The sequence below is a fragment of the Lissotriton vulgaris genome, chromosome 10, assembly GCF_964263255.1.
Source record: "Lissotriton vulgaris chromosome 10, aLisVul1.2, whole genome shotgun sequence".
NCBI lineage: Eukaryota > Metazoa > Chordata > Amphibia > Caudata > Salamandridae > Lissotriton > Lissotriton vulgaris.
The window spans coordinates 395,707,709-395,726,045 of NC_141698.1; the positions used below are offsets into that span (position 1 = coordinate 395,707,709).

General features: G+C 43.9%; 1 protein-coding gene across 30 annotated transcripts in view; it reads right to left on the bottom strand.

Annotated features, from left to right (window-relative positions):
• RBFOX1 (RNA binding fox-1 homolog 1) overlaps positions 1 to 18,337 on the bottom strand; it is an 845,440-nt gene that overhangs the window by 208,614 nt on the left and 618,489 nt on the right. The window lies entirely within an intron of this gene.

The window sequence follows — 18,337 nt, forward strand, 5'->3', positions numbered from 1 at the left end:
AGGCTAAAATATAGTGTTACCACTCATCCTTTCTCCAGAGCTGGATTACTCTTCTTTGGCAGGAAAAAATTACAACTCTGCTTCTAGGCCAGATAAAGGCCAATTGTGGAAACTGCTGACCCCTTATCAGGACTTATCTACCTGGGAGAAGGCAGGAAGAGTTGGCAGAACAAACTTAGCACCCTTGACTTGGAGGGCAGCTCTTATGACATGAAGATGCCAAGGGATGTTCTTCTATTTATTTCCAGGACTTTCCTGGTTAGGTAGGCTCTAGCCACAGTCATGAGGAAAGCTAGTTTATGACCTTGTCATGGAGTTGCCAATAAAATGAAAGTGGGTCTGTTTGATGGCAGCTGGGTCCTGCTATCATGAAACGGCGGCTCCCAGCTAATTTTACAGTAAGTGTTGAACCTGCCCTTTTCTGCAGGGACATCCCCAAACTTTTTGCCTTCACTCTCCTGTTTTCATACCACATTGTTGTTGGTTTGAGACTCTGCACACTTTACAACTGCTAACCAGTGCTAAAGTGCTTGTGCTCTCTCCTTTAAACATGGTAACATTCGGTTACACCCAATTGCTCTATTTTATTTACTTATAAGTCAGTCTCTAGTAAAGTGATACTACATGTGCCTAAGGCCTTTAATTAAATGCTACTAGTGGACCTGCATCAATTCATGTGCCATTGTCTTAAGTAGCCATTTTAAACACGTCTAAGGCCTGCCACTGCAGTCTGTGTGTGCAGTTTTAAATTGCCATTTCAACCAGGCAAGATGAACCTTTTGCCTTTTTAATACAAATAGGTCACCCATAGGGTAGGCCCTGAACAGCCCAGATGGCAGGGTGCAGTGTATTTAAAAGGTTGGACATGTACTTTTAGGTTTTGCCTGCTCTGGTAGTGACAACTCCTAAATTCATTTTCCACCACCGTGAGGCCTAACATTCATATGAGAAAACATGGGACTCCCTTATTACATTTTAGTATGGGCTAACCTTTGATTGGGAATAGGTAAACCTTTCATGTGTGAAAGAATGTAATTACAAATTGCCTTTAATGGTAAAATCAGATTGTAAGTTCCAATTTTGAACATGACACTTTTAGAAAATTGAAGTATATATTGATTGATCCCACTCCTTACTGCCTCAACAGGATCTCCCCCGTTACGATATTCACTTTTAGAAAGTTGGCATTTTCCTGCTTGCAGTCTGTTCCTGGGTCACATGACTGGTGGAGTTGGCATTTGGTATTTATTTATTCTTCCCAGATAGACACAAAATAGGGGGAATAGTTGTGCCTAGATGGGCCATCAACAGGCAGAAGAGGGGAGTGGACCTGGGCACATTCTTCTACTTGCAACTGAATAGCCTGTGCCCTGCCTTCACACAAAGGGCTTGTCACCAATGCATTGTTCATGCAGCCAACTTAGAGCCATGCCAGGGGAAGAAGGCATGAAACATTAAGGACTTTAAAGGAAATTCTCTAGAAACATCTCCTGCTTCAAATCTGGTACCAAGTTAAATCTTAGATCTGCAGAACCTACTCTTCAGTGCACATGTGAGCCTGTGGAAGACTCAGAAGAACTGTTGTGCTGATCTGCAAGAATGAATGCTACTCTGCTGTCCTGCTGCCTGAGTTAAGGACTGGGCCAGCATCTTTAACCGAGGACCACTCGAGTTACCTGAAGGGCCAGTTGGCTAGCCTCCGGAATCAGAAGCTTCAGGGACAAACAGGCTCCAACCATCTTGAACCCAGTACCTGGGCTCAGATTTGCCACCCAATCCTAGACCCTTGGAAGTGGACCTGAAGGTGCTCTGCCAGCACAGCTGTTGTCCTGTGGGCACAAATGAGGCAGTGTGATGCATCACCAGCACAAGACTTTGCATCACACCCCGCAGTCTCCTCAGAGCTGCCTCTGCATGATATATTTTCAACGCAGCAAGCCACTTGTCAACTGCATCATTTACGATGACGGAGAACTGTGCATAGCAAGCCCCACAACTTCTTTGGAACTGATGGTGAATGACACATCTTCAACATGGATCTTTACACCACAAGCTTTGACGATGATGCAAGGACCTTGCATTGTGACCATATCTGCAGTAATAGAATTTGAGCTGGCCAACCTGGAAAGTTACACTGTGGTTGAGCTCAAACAGTTCCATAAGGAAAGGAGACTGCAAACCAAAAAATGCACCAATAAATTGGAGCTTCAGAAATCTCCGAGGGACTGGACAGAGGTCTATCAGTTACTGACACACCAGGGGAGGAGGATGAGCCAAAGTAGGGCTTGAATACCAGCCCTGAGATACAACACCCAGTGGAGTGGGGTGTCTCATCTCCTTAGTTGGAACTCCCTTGCTGAGCAGGAAGCAGTGTATCTTCGCATGGTGTGTCCTCAGAGGAGCCAGTGGAGTGGAAGGCAGAGAGGAAGTTTCAGTTGCAAATGACCACACTCAAGATGCAGGAGACACTAACTTTAGAGTGATTGGCTCATGAAAGGAGCATCAAAGAGCTCACCCTTAAAGCCACACAAGCAGATTCCAGCAACCATGATGGCACATACCCACAGTGTCTGCAGGGGATAAGAAAGCTTGCATACCCAAAGATCTGGTGCCCAAATATGAGATAGTAGATGACAGACAAGTGGTTTTCTGCCTACAAAGTGGCCCTTAAGATGCACAGGGACCCAGACGATTTACAGGGATTATCACTCTGGAAACACATGCCTCTAGTGGGGATGGATACCTTGCTTACACTAGAGGTGGGGTACATCCCAATGAAAACCATTCTTGTCACCAAGTTTTGACTCCAGAAAAGTACCGGATTCGGTTCAGGGATAGCCCAAAGATACAGAACCAGTCTTAAATGCATTTTCTTGATTATGCCAGCAAGGCACTAAATGGTTGGGTTGCAAAGTTGATGGTTTTGCTGGATTGTTTAATTTGACACTATGAGAGCACTTGCTCAGTACTTATTTTGTGAAGCAGCACCAGCATCTGGGTGATTGCTCTCTCACTGACCCCAGAGGGCATACAAAGGCGGCAGATCTCTGGATCAGTACTAGAGTGTCTATGAAGGTACCTGGGAGTGAACCCAAGATGATTGGTTCAGGTACCCCCCCAGCAGAGCCAGAGGGAGGTTAAAGAAGTTTCAGACAAGCCTAGAGTAAGGCAGGGTCAAGGTTTGCCACGCCTCTCCATCTGACGGATTTAGGGTTGGTTCTGATTGGTGGTGACCCAGCATGTCCTGTTTCCAACCCCCCTGCTTTGAGTGTTCCCAATTAGGACATGGGCAGGGGGGCTTTGGCAAAAGGAACTGCCCACTGGTCGGACCTCCTCAGGGATTGCCAATGTGGCCTTATAGGGAAGTAGCTCCAAGGAAAGGTCATGGACTATGCCATGATCTCCGTTAGCTGGTAGATAGACTCAGAGTGTGAGCATGTGACCCTGAGAGGGGAGTTGTCACTTCAAGAAGGTAAAATTGAATGAGATCCCTGTCATTGCTCTGAGGGATATCAGGCGTAGCCTGACCATGATAGTGGAAAGGCTAGTTTCTCCACAGCAGTACACCAGCTAGGTATTTAGGGTCAGTCACGCCTAGAGACAGGTTTAGTATGGGGTGGGGTGGGGAGGTTGCCCAGAGGAGGGTCATAATTAGTTACCAGTTGCCCATAGACTGCATTCTGGGGAATGAGTTAACCCTGGTGTCGGATGAGCTGGGAGGTGTGGCTGCCCACGGCACCCTGACAGTTCAATTTTCGGGGGGGGGGGGGACATCTCCCAAGCAGAGGGTTCAGGAGCCCAGCTGGAGAGGCAGGGTGAAGAAGGACTAACTGGTTGGAAGTAATTTCACATGTATAGTGAGAGGATGTGGCATTACAGCCAGTGCTGCCAAATTTGGAACTGTGGAACCAAGTTTGAGTCTCAGGGTTGTCTCAACCTCCAGTGATTTTGGTCAAATCAGATATATAATTTGGCAGTTGGGCTGTCCTCCACCAGACCTATGGAGTAAACTTCTCTGTTCCTTTGGTGGGGGTTCCGTCAACCAACTTTAGAAATGTCTGTCAGGCCAGCAGACATTACAATCGTTGGCAGTAACCAAGTCAAGGTGGTTCCTGCCAATGTATTGTAACTTTGCCATATAGCTCTTTCAAACATGGCCCATCACTGAGGTTGCCTGCTGTTTGTGAGGTATCTACCTTTGGTTGAGCACAAATTGCCTCAGAAGTCATTTAACCTAACCAGTTGGTTTATTAAGTTGGTAGGTGTACAGACTATCAAGTTAATGACCCCCTTCCTAACTATTACCTTAATTATTTTTATTGAAATTGGTTGACTTTCTCTAAATACTTTTTATTGCTCATTACTTTTAATTTTATCATTGCTTCATATGCCACTCTTCTTTGGTTTTTGAGGAACCTTACAAGATTATATAAAAGATGAACATTACAATGGTTAATTGAATTGAGTGTTGAAAGGTGGTTACTTAGTCCCTTTATTGCTCTATAACAAGACAGAGAAAACATTATAATGGCAGAGCCAATCAGGCTGATGTCTCTAGTGAATGAAACTTAGTGTTACATGAGTTCTGGGCCACTGGGGGTCCTCGAGAACAGCTTAACGCATCTCAAGTCAGCATTTCTGGGCAGAGTTAGTCACAAGTAGGACATGGAACTAATTATCATTACTATTGGATGCATTAACCTATAGCTGCCAGCTACGTGCAACATGTGACTGACTGGACAAGTGTATGGCTGTTCTTTGTGGGCCTGTTTCTTATACACCCCTCACGAGTGATCCTGGCATGTAGGAGTCAGGGGTGAGCCCAGCATGTAACAGACTCTGCTCTAGACCTACCAACCTCTTGGCCTTTGCAAGGGAGAGATCCACCATGAATGATTCCACCCGAGCTCAGAAGGCCTTCCAAAAGTAGCCCATAGGGCCTAGACATTTTGTACCTCTACCCTATCCACTTTATAATACAGCGTATGCCTTGCAGAGCTATTCAGTGGAAGTTAAATGGGGATACAAAATGCTTAACTGCATACATTTTACTTGGATTATACATTGGGAAAATGTACAGGTCAGCACAGATACATTTGAACATCTGATTTATGCATATAAACCAACTTTAATACTAGGATAAATGCATTTCAATATCCCACGGAAAACGATTGGACTATGTGTGTTTTCCTGAGCTGTGTAGCTGTAGCAATACACATCGAATATGCTTCACTAGGGGGAATTCTGATTTCCACATTTCCAGTAGAAAGGATTTGATAAGGGAATCTCCTGTTTAAGTTGTGTTGCTAACTCAGAAAAAGCTTCAGATTTTCGAAGTATATTGGATTTCCAAAGTTATTGAGCAACTTCTGAGGGATCTGTCACTTAAAATAGACTAACAGAAGACAATGTAACAGCTCATTGACAAAACCAATACATGTTGCTTTCGTACAGCAAAGCATTTTGCTCAAATATCAGCCCAACACACAGTAAAGGTACCACATTGTTATCAACAGTGTAGGACATGTATAGGATATATATCAGCACAGAAAGCATAACTAGCACAAACAGTAAGTGCAACATAGACAGCATCAAGGGAAGCTCCACTCAAACACATAGAAACTGTATTGGAATAGCAGTAGGGCTGGTTTTCCTGACAAAGGAAAGTTTTGCCACATAGCCAAATCTAAAAATGTCCACGATGTAAAGGGTTGGTAGTATCACAGACCGTAGAAGTACAGGCTTCTGTCTTCACTGAAGTAACAGCTGTAGCATCGGTAACAGAATTAAAAGCTTTCAGCAGTATAACATAAGGAATGGCCACAAACACGCATATATACACACTCACGCACACATATTCGCACACACTAAAGCATCACATGCAGTAAATGCATGTATGCTACTAAAACTGAAAGGGCCCAAACCTGGAATTCTAGAAGTGACTAAATTATATTTTAAATATTGTTTTATGTAAGCATATATTATATTGCCTTTGTGAAAAACAAGGTACAACTTTAGGTGATCAAGGTCTTTTGTAGCATGTCTATGAAACACACATCACTTTGGAATCGAGAGCAATAACTTTGGATAGCGTTGGAATAGTATCAACTTAAATTTGCTTTTCTTTTTCTGGACGCTGTCACCAGTCGATCAGCCATCTGGGAGATAACGATTAATTAAAACGTTGATATAATGTCTATTTTCTCTTTGCTCAATGGCATTGACACAAGTATTAACTTAATTGATCAAATATAGTTTCTCACTACCACAAATGGTAGCTACTGTTTTGGTCTGCAGCCTTCATCTAATAAGCATATGGTAAGTCACCCATATTACTCAAAATAAAGACAGCAATTAGAAACTGCAAGGATAAGCCATGAGCCATGACTGGCTGCATGAGTGAAAACATGAGTAAACAAGTTCATCAATGATGAGTTATGCAATGATGAAATAGCGAGCTCTTAGATTAAAGAAATTATCCAATTAGTGAGGAGGAACTTTCAGTCAGACTGACTGACTTGCCTTTATCACTGCTTGGTTTTAATAAGTAGGAGTATGGTTTGTGATGCATTGTATGCTTTTTTTCAATTGCATTGGTTGCTGTTCTATTTGTACAAGGGAAAGCCATCGAAGGCAGTGATTTTTTAGCTCTGGCGAGCTGACATGGTGTTTTATACTGTGCAAAACTAGTGATGCCTTGCTCGAATTATATAATATGCACAGTGATGAATAATATATATATATATATATATATATATATATATATATGTATATATATATATATATATATATATATATATATATATATATATATGTATATTATTTATTTTTTTGCAGTTATATATAGCACAAACTCGACCGAAGTGTATTGGAGCACTGTGCTATACTGTTGCAGTATCAACAATTTGAAAGTAAAGAACACAACGCAATAACATCCCCAAGGCAATTTAGGAAAAAAGAGACCAACTTAGTAAGAACAAACATTCCAGAATCATTTAAAAAGAATAAAAGGAATTAGAGATAAGAATTTTTAAAGGGTAAGGACAAAATGAACCAATAAAAAGTACATCCCCCAAAAAACAATAAACTACTGTTGACAGGGACTTAGGTGCAATTTCATGCTAACTGCCATTGAACGGATCTCAAATACACCAAGTTCCCAATCAATACGTTAAATTTGGGAATATAAATCCCATTATATCCTACTGAATATAGCCACTTAGCATTTAAAACTATTTGCCAAGCCTTAAACACCCCTTTTATTACATATAAGTCACCCCTAAGGTAGGGTCAGGTAGCCCTAAGGGCAGGGTGCCATGTAAGTGAAAGGTAGGACATGTACTGGTATATTTTGTATGTCCTGGTAGTGACAAACACCCTGATTCGTTTTTCACCACTAGGCTCGCATCGGAAACTTAATACACTTTTAAGTCATAATTCCTGATTGGAGAAGAGTAGCTTTTCATGTTTCATGCAATTAGAATGGTAATAACAAATCCTCTTTACTGGTGAAGTTGGATTTAACATTACTGTTTTAGAAATGCCACTTTAATAAAGTGGCCATTTCTCTGTGCTTATAGCTCTGTGTGCTTTGCAGCCTGTCTCAATACTCGTCAGAGTTTGGTGAAAGCTACACTTTGTGCATTCCCACTAGAGACCCACAAGCACAGGAAGGTATGACTCATCTGTTTTCTGAGAACTCATCTGCATTCATATGCATCTTGGTGGGTCTTCCAGGGCAGCAAAGAATGGGAGGGGCTGAAACTTACACTTTAATAGATAGTGTCCAGTCCACACGCAAAGCACTTATTTACCCCCAACAGAGAGCCTGGCAGGCAGGACTGGGTTGAAAGGGATCCATGTGTACTTCAGAGAGCTGCTTTGAAGTCAGCCCCACATAGAAGGCACTTTTGGGTATAAGTACTAGGCCTTTGACCACCTAAAATCAGACACTACTGCACTTGTAACCAAACTCTGCCAGAGGAACTGCCGTGCTGCGTAAAGGATTCAACTTGACTGCTTTTCTGGAAGGATTACTTTTCTTCTTTTTTGCCCTGCTTCCTGCTGCTCTCTGGCTATGTTGAGGGAGAGCTGGACTCTGCCTTCCTTCCAAGTAATTTCCACTGGCTTGCTTCCTGTTGAGGAAGTCTCAGGGTCTTCAAGAGTTCACCATTTTACTACTGCTGTGGTAATCTGCAATCTGTGAGTCCGTCAGCTGCACTTTGACAAGAAGACAAACATACATGATTACAAGCTTGTGCTGTTAAATAGCAAGTTCTTTGCTTGGGGGAAAATCCGCCAGGTTATCTTGACAACAGGAGGTTTGTCAGTGTCAATACATCAGTGCAGTCTGCCCACGAGAACAGAACCACCACTGTGCGATGACATCGGCAGCTCCATGATGAGAGCCTAATTTTGGAATTACCACACCAGTGTTCCCTTCTGGCAGTGGGCTGCCGAGCCTGCCTCGAGTATCGCCCAGCATGGCCCATTGCCACCCAGCCTTCTAGCTGGGGAGATTCAGTGATGCAGACCCCCAATGCTTCAGAAGAGGGTATTGTAAATCCACGAGACCCATGAGGTCTCCACAGCTGACTGGTGTGATATATCTCGGGCAGCTGGGTTTTGACTCACATACCGGTCTCAAAAGACTTGCTGTAAACTCATTAATTAATGACTGTGGAAGCACTACTTACTCTGCCCCTACGTTAAGAGAGTCCATTTGTCTCTCACTAGTATTCCCGTAAGGGCTTTGATAGAAGGATACATATTTTTGAGCACAGTGTTTACTTGATGCCTTCAATGTCATAACTTGAAAAGTATACATTGGAGTTTTGTCATTTTGGTCTTTTGTTCAGAGTATAAGAATCTATACTTCTAAACCTGTGTGGAGTCTTTTTGTGGTGTGTTGATTGTGTCACTGTGTGTGTGTTGCACAAATACATTACAACTTGCCTATTTTGGTAAGCCAGCCTGCTGTGTGCCAAACTACGAGAGGATGAACACAGGTTATCTTAGTTGTGTATCTAGCTTATCGTGACTAAAGTGGTGGGTTCTGCCTGGCCTGAGTGTGAACCTCACCCAACCAGAAACCCCTTTTCTAACACTTTTGTACTATGTTTAAGGAAAGAGCACAAGCACTTTAGCACTCGTTAGCAGTGGTAAAGTGCACAGAGTCCTAAAGTCATCAAAAACAAAGTCAGCAAAGTTGAATGCAAAAATCTATGGGGAAAACTATCGTCAAGGATACCAGGTCTAACATGGTCCCTGGATGCCAGCAAAATGTAGTAGTCCTTCCATTATTCAATGAGTCCTCTTATTCCAGCAGGAGTTGTCTTCAAATGAGGCCTTCTTCTTCAGATGGGTCTTTCCAGGTCCAGGAATGTTCTGAGGAGGTTGTGTTGTCAGATTTATCCTGCACACTAGCCAGTGACTGGAGAAATTGTAGCACCCAACCCTATTTCCTCTATAAACTCCACCCCCTTCTGCAGCACATTCTCTTGACCTTATTGCAGAATTGACCTGAAACACATATTTCATGGTGCTAGCAACATGCTGCCACAAGGCAGACCTGTTTGCAGCCCCCAATATGATACACTTTCCTGTTTAACCACGGCACGAATTCCGCGGCAGTGCAGGGGTTTAAAAGAATGGGCGGGCCGCGACGGCCAATGGAGGTGTGCAACACTACCGAGGTAGCGCTTGCGACGGCTGTTGGCCGACGCGCGCAGCAAAGGGGTTAGATGAGCTCTCTTACCGCTTGACTGGGCAAAACGAATGTTCTCTCCTTCTGTGACTGGAGCCTGGCTCTCTTCAGGGTGCTAGAAAAGAATAGGAGATCCTCTTCTTGGGATCTCCAAGTCAAAAGAGGTAGTGCTAAAGCTGGTGTTTGTCCTGCAAACAGTTCCTTGTCCATTCTAAGATGGATACTCCCTGCTAAATGGTCAGCAGATAACACCCATATTTTGGGCTCAGAGGCACCCTATTGTCATTTGAACTAGAGTGGTTAACTTGCTCACCCAAGGATGTGTTTTCCAGCACTGAAGTAGTGATCAGTGACAGGACTGATTTTAATCCAATTCTGTCTCAGGCATCCTTAAGCATATTTCAATAAAGTTACTTTTCACTTATATTTCAAAAATGTGATTTCACCATTAAATCAGTTTCTCGAAATGAAAATAACTTTTAAATATTTTTCTAGCATTTCTCCAAGTGGTGAAAGGAAATAAAAATTTTAATCCAGAGACATTAGACTGCTCTCTTCTTTCTGACACTCCCAACCAAATGAATCTGACTGAAACTGTACTATTTCCGCTTCATCAAATGTTCTGCTTTAGCATACTCAGCCTTCCCATAAGTTATTCTTGGTACATATTTGCTATTTCTATTTCCCTTCTCCCTCCAACTTTGTTTATCCTTTAATCTTCAACCCTTTCATTCTGTTCATATATATTTTCTTGAGTTTACTGTACACATATTTTCCAATATGTAAGTTCTGTGTTTTGCTATGCAGTGCTCTAATGCTGCTTGACACAAAGAAAAATAAATACATATTTTATGTACAAAATTGGGTTTTTGGATGAGGGATGTGAAGACCCTACTGAAGCAATCACCACAATCCATGCCAGGATGGCCTACAAAGGTCTCTAGATTACCCTGCACTTAACCTTCTGGTATCTTGGCACAAAGCAGTCAAGTATAACTCAGAGGCAAAGTGTAAAGTATTTATGCAGCCCTCAAACAGTAATGAAGTGAATAGACAACACAAGAAAAGTCCCAAACCAATTTAGGAAAATAAAAGAGGGTTTAGTACATAAATGACACAAAAATAAATTAAATCCAATTACTAGAACCAGAGGTATGAATTGTTAATGTTGTAAGTGTATAAAAGCACCTAAAAGACCAAAGCTCCAAACCTGGGTATCTGGTTGCATGAGACTGGGGCAAAGTCAAAAGTTAAGGCCAATCGTGATGGAGTGTGATTTGGCTACACAAGGTGGACTGGGCTCAGTCTTGGATTACCTTTAGACTTTTTTTAATCAAAGTTCCTGATAAGGCAAAGTTCACTGGGGCATGGTAGCTGGCAGTGTCCGAGGAGGAGGTGCCACCGTCGAGGAGTAGCTGGACAGAGTGCTGATGTACATGTTTAAATTTTTGGAATTCAAAAAGGCTCCAGTGAGATGAAACGGCAGGCTATAGCTGTTGTGGGTGCCATGAGGCCAAATATCTTTGGTAAGAAGTTTTGCAGAACATGATTTGCTGCTACAGAAAAGAATGTAGGAGAAGCTACAGTAAAGTCATGCCTACTAATGATGCACCATGGGCAGATCTGCTGTCAGGTAGGTCCAGATCTTCTGCCAGTTCTTCTGGCACTTTTTGCTAGATTTACTTCAAAGTCTCAGGTTTTAGGGTTAGGTAGAAACAGCACCTCTAACACCATTTCCAAGGGTGCAGCAACTGGGTGGACCCACTTGGAGGGTAAGACTCACTCATGGTAGAGGTCAGGTGCAGGGTTCAACATTTCTGGAACTTGGTATGTCTCTGTAGATCAACATAGAGGCAAGCTAACTAGCCCTTGGAGTCACTCTGGTGATCTTGCGCTCAAGATGCAGGTTGAGTCCTCTTTCAGTACCCATCAGCAGGGCAGTCCTTCTGGCAGCAGGGCTGCAATACTCCTAAATCTTTCAGAGAACATGAGTGTACTGAAGAGTTGCTTCACGAGGTCAAATATTTATACCTCGTGCCAGCCTTTGAAGTGGGGCTGATATCCTGGTTCTGGAAAGATCTTCCCTTCCCCTGCCAAGGCTCTAAGTAGTCTGAGGTGACAATAGACTGGTGTACTCCAAACTCTACCTGTTCCTTATCCTGGTGGGACTCGGTGTCGCAGGGTACTTTGCTGCCTGTCACAGCTGCTGAAAGTGGGAGCTGATGACAACACGCTCATATCGCTGCATCCCGCCACTGTGGTGCAGGACTCCAAACTCTGTCTGCTCCATACCCTTTTGGGACCCCGCTGCCCCAGGGTACTTTGCTGCCTGTTACAGTTACTGCAAAGGGGAGGCACCAACAATGTGCTCACAGTCTGTCTCTACCCCCACGGGATTCCAATCTCTGCCTTCTCCTTACCCGGGTTGGACTCGCTGTCCCAGAGTACTTCACTGCGTGTCATACCTTCTGCAAGGGGGAGGTGCTGACAAGGAGCTCTTAGCTCTGCAAGAAGGAGTTGCCTTCCCATGGCGCAGGACATGTGCGGGCTGCACCAAGCCTGTCCTGCGGCCATCAACGGCAGGAAAAAGTGGGCGGGCCACCCACCTTGGCTTCTTTCCTCTGTACTCCTGGTCGGCGTAGCAGGATTGGGGTAATTGGATACGGTGGACCATCGGTACGGAGGCTTTAAGTTGCAGACTTGTGGCGCTCTGGCCAAGAACCTTTGCAGTGGCAGGAGATTCCTACAGTGGGAGTGGCCTGGACTTGAGGGCCGTAAGGTAACTTTTATTTAAGTCTCTGCAGCTTTCTTATGGGGGTTTGAACTAAAACTGATTAAGCTCAGGACTCAGGTGAGAACTTGGCCTGTAGCATTGTAGGCTAGTTCCGCCCTTTGGTTGTTACTTGGTGTGATTAGCTGCCTTGAAAATTAGCTATTGGTAAAAGCGAATCATCACTGCCAGAGCTGTTTCAGTAGTCTGAAAGAAATTGAACTTGTTGAAAGAAGATTATCATTAATTTTGGGAAGTCCCTTGTACTATAGCCCAAGCAATCCCCCGCAGTAACACCCTTAGGGAGGAAGGAGGGCTTAGGTGGTTGGGGGAGGGAGAGGAGGTGAGGGATGGGAGTGACACAGGGGGGTTTGGGGAGCCTGTCTCAGCTACCAGCCTGTTAGCTGGTGACTGGTTGAAGACCACCCTTCTAGACTTGACCCCTCCTCGTTCCACTTGCCCTTCCCATACCTTGGGTAGCAGGGAGTATAGTTTAAACCAAGGGAATCCTGTCTCTTTACAAGTAGGGGGGTTCTCTTGAAGTCAGGACTTAACATAGTTACAGAGTGATTGTTAGATCCTATATTGCCTAGACTAATTTCTAACCCTGGGCGGAGTTGGCGGAGTGGGGCTTCGCGGAGCTACGTGAAGTGGGCGAGAAACTACGCCCACCTCCGCACTCCGCGTAGCCCCACTCCGCAAACACCACTGGCCGCCAGCCCCGCCACCCGCCTCCCTCCCGCCCTCCCTAAATACTTTAAATTAAAGGAATCAAATAATTTAAAATGCCCTTACCTTGCCCGCCGCTGCCCGCCGCGTCCCCGGGGCTCGATATCTTCCGTCTTCCGTCTTCTTTACAAATGCGCATGCGCGGGCGGCCGCGCATGCGCATTTCTCACGAGAAAATGCGCATGCGCGGCCGCCCGCGCATGCGCATTAGTAAAGAAGACGGAAGACGGAAGATAGCGAGCCCCGGGGACGCGGCGGGCAGCGGCGGGCAAGGTAAGTGCATTTTAAATTATTTGATTCCTTTAATTTAAAGTATTTAGGGAGGGCGGGAGGGAGGCGGGTGGCGGCCAGCTACGCTCCGTCTGCGAAGCGTGCGTAGTGCCGCCTGGCTACGCCCGCTCCGCAAAATGCGGAGTGGGCGGCACTACGCACACTCCGTGCACGGAGCGTAGCTGGCCGCCCACCGTTACTAATTTCCTTAAAAAGCCTGTATGTGGGATATTCTCCCACATACACCCAAAGCAAGAGTGCATCAGGCTAAGCAGACCCTTGCCAATGTTCAAGTCGAGATGGAGGCTCATGCTACAGGTGACGTCAGGCATCTTCATGGTGCACCCGCCCTGTCAGGGGTTCCCCCAATGGCTAGGAGAGGTGGCGAGAAGCCTATTGTGGTGACTGGGCCAGCAGAACCCCCTGGGTCAGTGTGCCCCACACCTATGTAAGTAGGCAAGATCAGAAATGGTTTGACAGGGATTGCTCTAGGCAGCTGCTATGGACAACTGCAGCTATTGAAGTTAGTATTGAAGCCGGTCCCTGGAGACAGGAGACAGATAGTGGCTAGCAGGCAAGCCTATAGCTTGGCAATACATAAGTGTAAGGCCACTCTTGGGCCCAAGCTTGGGATGAGTTAAAACAAGCTAGTGAAACCGTTGACTCCTCCCTTTTATGTAAGATAGTGAATAAATCTCTTTTTTTTCAGAAGGGTCGGGCCCAGCTATTTGTACCCATATATCTGAACAACAGTGCGTGAACCACTTCTCAGGGGTTTATGAATTTGGTGAACAAGTAGAGGAGGATTGGGTCAGAGAGAGTGAGACTGCTCCCATGGTTTTCACCTTGGAAGAGGTCACTTTAGACATTAACACCCTTACAAAGAAAAAAGCCCCCCAGTCCCAATGGAATCTCTTGGGACTTGTTGTGCCTGGATAATTAATTATGGGGCCCACTTCTGACCCAGGTATTAAACACAGCTGCTTGTTTTGGGTGCCATGCTCTTGGTCATCTGCAGTGATAATCCCATGTTTAAGAAGGGGGACAAGGAGAACCCCCAATTTAATCACCCTATCTCCTTGATTGACACGGTCGTAAAGGTCCTAAGGAGGGTGAAACTTACCAGGTTGATGGATTGGTCAGATGCTAATGGTATTCTGACAGATGTCCACTACGGTTTTAGACCGAGGTGGTCAATGTCTGATCAATTTTTGAATCTTTTTCTAACCATTAATAAGTATAATCGTGCACGACCAGATAGCTTACATTTGTTTTTTAGACCCTATTTTCACCTTTGATTAAGTCAATAGAGCTAACCTGTGGCCTTTGATGTAAGAATAAGTAGTGGAACCCAACATAGTAGCACTGCTGAAAGATTTACACATGAACACCTCAGCCTCAGTGTGCTTCTCGACTGATGCTGTCATAACTAAGTCGTTTTTTACGAGGTGTGGAATTCAGCTAGGATGATTCCTTGCACCATACCTATTTACCATATACATGAATAGGTTGGAGGAGGCTCTTCTTGTATTCCAGATGGATAGTTCTAAAGTGGGTTCAAGGCTGCTTCTGGGTTATTATACGCTGATGATGCAGTTGGAACAGTCAGGGGCCTGCAGTTTCTTACTGATAAATTTGCAGCCTTTATGGATTGCTTGGACCTGGTCATTAAAGTATTGAAATCCAATGTTATAGTGGTGGGTAAAGTTTCAGCCATTAATGACTTAGGGGTTCTCTTTGATGTCAAGAACAGCTGGTGCACTCATCTAGAGAAGAAAAGAGTTGAGCTTACTAAATCAAATGGGGCTCTGGCATTCTTTGTCTCTACAGGTTTCGCTCAAAGTCTACACAGAGAAGAGTGTTTCCCAGGTCAGCTATGAGAGTGAGGTATGGGGTTATTTTAACAACAACACCTTCAACACAGCAGAAAATATGTTCTTAAGGCGTCTGTTCCAGGTCCCGCAATGTAGCCCGGCTTGATCTGTACATGTGGAACTTGAGTCAAATTCCTTGCCAACTTTGTAGCTCTGAGACCCTTACTTTGCTGGGTAAAAGTCTAAATGAGACAGGGACTCAAGATTAATACATTGATTCTGTCTGACTGTCTGATCCTGAACGGATCATCCAGATTCCCATGGTTTGCCTACATTAAATCAACACCTATGAATCAGGAAAACCTGATGCATTTTGGACACTTCACTCTCTATGCTCATGTGGCTTACAAGGGATTAAGGCCCTATTTTTTGAGCAGGCATTGTCACATTGTGAAGGGGCTGAAATGTTGAAACCTTTAGTGAGGAGCCATATGTTGTTAAAGTCAGTACAGGGCATGGAACAATACTTGGTTCAGATTACTAATAGGCATACTCGGTTTCCTCTGGGAAGGTTTCCTTTTAATTAAATCCTCCATTTACTAGCCACTCCTGTAGGACGGTGCGCCTGGTAACTGGCCACCCTGCGGTTGTGACAATAGGTCTCTGCAGGACACTATACATTTTGTCATGTTATGTAATTACGAAAGCTGGCCCAGAAAGAGTTTTATGTTGCCATTGTTGATATCTATAAATTTTACTCAAGTACTCCCAGCCCTCTTATATTTACAATTGCTCCCCAATGAACATACTTTATTTGCTTTATCGAGTTACTTAAGGGCTTTTCTGGCATCTAGACACTCGAGACCTGACTGGCGGCAGCATGTACATAGCGGACTCTGTGTTTTCAAATCCTGTATTTGTAACTATTTTTGTGGTTTTCGTGTATTTATATATGTGTTATTGTATTTTATGCTGCTCTTTTATGGTTGCTTTGTTCGACTGAATAAAGATTTTATGATGATGTTAACTGGTTTCATAGTCCCTTGTGTGTGCTAGAGGTAGCACAATGAAATTTAAGTGGGGCAGGGAACAGCTCTTCCCTGCCCATCCTTGCCATACCATGCCCCTAGGTGCCTCAGTGTCGGGGAGGAATACACAAAGGCCAACTGACAAGTTATTCACAGTCATGTGACTCAGGGCACAGGCCGCAGACGACAAATGGTTGGAACAACATGAAAACTCAATATAAGTAGTGTAGGTATTAAGTGGTTGGGCATGTTTTTGTCAGCAAGGTTAGGCCACTAGAAATTCTTTGACAGTCAGGAAACCACTACAGGCCAAACCCTCACGCTTAGGGATAGTCTCTCCTCAGTCTCTCTGGTTCCTCTCCTCAGCAAAGGTTACTTCTTGTTTCCCAAAAGTGATCTAAAGTGGTGGGGTTTGGTTCCCCTCTTTTATACTCATTTTCTAAAGGCAGAGAGGCCTTGGCCTAGTCCAAAACAGTTCTGGTCAGTCCTGGAGCACTTTGTTGACAAGATTTCTTCTTTCCTTTCACAGTGTAGGACAGGGACATCAGACCCACCACATGAGGTGGAGCCAGCATTGTGGAGGGAAGGGTCAGCCCTATTCAGGTCCCAGGTGCAACTTCTACCACCCATCTACATGCAGATAACTCGTCTTCCATTGCTTGCGCGAAACGCGGTTTCGAGCAAGCAATGGAAGACGAACTAAGACGGAGTTGCTGAACTCCAGCAGTACGCCAGCATTAAAAGGGGTGTCTTACAAAAAACTGTTGTGGCACATACAACTAAAAATACTGATTAAATAATACATGAGATTCCAAAGAGTGGCTGTTTTGGCTGCACGCCATCCCCTAGCAAGATTGGTTTTGGTCTATTAACAAGATTGTTGGTCCTGAGGAGAAATCCGCATTGGGGATTTCGAAACGCGTCAACCTGTTTGTTTGGCCCTTGTGTCAAAATTAAAAGCAGTATATAAATAGTGTGTATTAAATAGGATCATTACTAATGTATAGGTGCTTAGTACATTGATTATTATTTGTATTCATTGCTCTTAAGTTTGTATGAAGCTATATATTGTTTGACACCAGATCCTTAGTATTTTCTGCTTTGTGGTATGATTGTAGATGGATGAATGTGTTTGGCCAAAGTGAAAGTGTGGATGTGTTGTAAATATTGTATAAATTGTTTTGTATAAGTACATTGTCATTATGATGTTTGACCAAATCTTTTGTATATACACATGTAAATCATTTCTGCTTATGAAAATAATCGTTTCTACTAGTGCTAAAATAAATGAATAAACTAGTGATGCAAATGAAAATCCTGGCCCTTATGTCTTATCCATAGGGGTTATTCTAAAAATCATTCAAAATATATCCAGTACTGGCAGTTGTGTTGTTGTTTAGTTAATTTGGACTCAGCCTTACTGGTTCGGAGTCACGACCCTGTGTCGTTTTTAGAGAGCAGGCCCACTAGTAGCATTTAATTTACAGGCCCTGAGGACATATAGTACAACTTCAATAGGGACTTACAAGTAAATGTAAAGTGCTAATCAGGGGTAGGCCAATTTTACCATGTTTATGGGAGAGCGCGCAATCACTTTACCACTAGTTAGCAATGATAAAGTGCACAGAGTCCTGAGGCGAACAAGACAAAATTCAGAAAACAGGAATGGTGAAGGTAAAAGGTTTGGGGGAAGGCTACAACAAAAATGGCAGGTCTAACATGGAATATTAAATTCCAGACATGCAGGCTTACAGGGTGTATTCTGTGGATACTTTATGAATATATAAATGTAGGCTTTTCTTATCTGGCCAAGAAACATTTCCTTGCTATGTGACACTGTGGTGCACTTAAACTTCAGCCTAGCCGGTGCACAGTGGTGCTCCTGGCTGACATACATTTTTGTTATATATATGGGTGGTGTAAATACACACTACAGCCCAAAATAAGACTTATCCTTTAATGCCATAGGTGCTCTTTAGGCACTACTTAAAATGGACTAATAGTGAAGTTAAATAGTTTA